Here is a 2,919-nt window from a genome sequence, read left to right on the forward strand (position 1 = left end):
CATATTTCAACAGCTTGTCATACTGTCTGGCTAGAGGTTGTAGTTGTACCACAGGTGTCTGGGGTGGAGCTTGAGCAGGCATACCCCCAGCCATTTGTTGAAACATTGTCGCCATTTGTCATGCGAATCAGGCAAAGAAATCACGGTATTTGTAGGCGGTGCATCGACCGACTGACATTCTATAGAGCTGGGGCTTCCTCTTGTGCCTCAGCTTTAACAGATTGCACAACTGAGCGATCCCCTTCTTCCATATCAATCTGAAGTTAGGGTATCTCCTGAACAAAGAACATAAGGAGATTTCCCTCCGTTAGTTCATATTTATGATGTAATACACTGTATGTAACAAATAAGGACATTGAGCAGTTGTACTTAGCAAAGAAAAGACACAAATTCACAAGTTAAAATATATTTCAAAAATTTTGCTCTGATACCACTAAAACATGTCACACCTTACCCCTCTATAAGGCATAACATGATCCCGTAGAATACCTAATGAACTACCGAACTTCACCTACCCACAACTCATTAAGTACCCTACAAGGGATTTTAAAACAATCTTCTTACTTTTATAAGCGGTGAGCATTTTCTAATAGATATTAAAATCATTTATTCAAAGTTTAAAACTAGTAAAAATTTTTGTTCCATTTTGTTTTTTCGCAAATTTTATAAAAATTTTGGCAGAGTGCCGTCTGTATTTTGAGAAAACAGTTCTTCAAATATCTGTAAAATGCACTTCCAATGATTTATCTCAACAACTTCATCAATTCCACAACCATCCCAACCAATTTCAACATCATTTCTCAATTTCCAAAATTCAAAAATCATCAAAATACCATTAATCAATTTCATTCAATTTAAAACAAAATAATTCCATTCATATTTCATTAAAGATAAAACAATTTATATACATCATTACAAAAATTTACATTAAGAGAAATCCAAACCAAAATTTATCACAAGCTTTATACAACTTTATACCACTTTATACAACTGCTCATAACCAATTTTACATGTTCATACAGTTACATACATTTTCCTACATCAAAATAATTTTTACAATCAAGGTATAAAATATACCTGATAGACTTCAAGGCAGGTAGCTCCTCAATCCTCAGCAATTTACTCTGCTGCTCCTCTAATCTCTATATCTGCGACAGCAATAGCAGCCATCGCTGAGTACTAGGACTCAATGGTGCACAACATACTAAAATAATCTTTATGCAGAATTTAAAACATATTTATTCAAAAACTAAACTGAACATGCAATATCAATACAAAACATGATTTACAAGATTTTAGTTCAAACAATTTTATTTCAAAAGTCTCAAAACCATTTACATAAAAACACATAGTTATATCATGCCATTCGAAACAAATATCATCTCAATAGCCAGAGGCTTATGAGAAGTCACATCACAAGGCTAGCTAGCTCAAATATATGGGAATCCATTCTTTTTCTTCTTCTATTGGCACACACCTCAACACTTTAGCCAGAGAAGGAATCAAAATTCGAAACTAATCTCCCCCACTAGTCATGCTAGTGAGGTATTCAAATATATAGTCATGACACTATGGTTTCAAAACTTATCTTAATAATTTACTAAACAGTTATGCCATCTCAAATATGCACACATAACTTTCAACAATTTAAATCAAAAGCATAATAAATATTTCATCACAATGATGTCACAATTCAATATTTCAATTTATTTAAAAAAATATGCAAAAGAAAATTTACAGAAATTCTACGTTGTGCACAAACCTTAAGCGAGTCGCCTCTTGGCCTTGACTCGATTCCTCGGGTTCTTTCGCGGTGTTCTTTTCCACTGAAACACACAGTGTCACAGTGTTTCAGTACCATAACCTAGCATAAATCTAAAAAATAAATTCAAATTCACTTTTATCTAGCTTATATATGCTAAACTTGATGTTTTTTAAAATTTGTGTTTTGGGGTTACTATTCACTACACTATTCAAGTCAATTTGTTGACTTTCTAAGGCTTAATAGGTATGGAATTCCAACTTCACCCACATACCACATTTTGGTTACTAAATTTTTTGGTTTTGGTTGTTTACTCAAATTCTATGTCTTTTAAGCCAATTTGCAAATTTTCAGTTTTTGTGTCTTATGTTGCACTCTTCCATTAGTCATTTTTCTGTTAGAATTTAGTAAAACTTTCTTCATAGAAAATGTTCCCTATTATCTTAACTTTATTCTCCTTTTTGAATCACTCCATTTGGAGTTTTTTAGCTCAAGTTATAGCCATTTGAATCATGGCTGCCGGATTGGACTTAACCCAGATTTCTAGGCACCAAACTGGTTCTGGCAATTTTAGGTCACCAATTTTGGGTGGCCAAATGACTTGGTTAAGGGCATAATTTGGGTTTGTGTTCTTCATAAAAGTTTTAGGTCTATATCTCAGTTGTCCACTGGTAAAATTTCAAGTCATTTAGACCTGCCTAGCCCAAGTTATGGCCAAATGTTCATTTGGTTCATTTGGTCATTTTTGTATAGGGCAGTGTGCCTAATTCTGGGTTTGTCTAATTTGTTCACTATGCTATGATCACTTTCTGGGCATGATTCCTAAATGAAAAATGTTCCATTTTGTGTCTAGTTTCATTCTGAATTAGCCTCACACCAATTGGGTTGGTAAATTTTCAGTTTTGGTCCCTAAAAGGGACCTTGGTCATGCTGCCTGCATACTGCCCACATCCAATCCGAATCTCCACTCAATTCCAACACTTCCAACATACCCCAATTGGTCATAAATGACCATTTATCACCTCAAACAAGATCAAACACACCATTTGACCACTTCTCCAAATTTTTGTCTTCTAAACCCTAGGTGCCAAAACCCTAACTACACTAATTGTTACATTTAACTAAATCAAAGCATATCAACATCACTTCCACACTCA

This window comes from Hevea brasiliensis, chromosome 1, assembly GCF_030052815.1.
Source record: "Hevea brasiliensis isolate MT/VB/25A 57/8 chromosome 1, ASM3005281v1, whole genome shotgun sequence".
In the NCBI taxonomy this organism is placed as follows: Eukaryota; Viridiplantae; Streptophyta; class Magnoliopsida; order Malpighiales; family Euphorbiaceae; genus Hevea; species Hevea brasiliensis.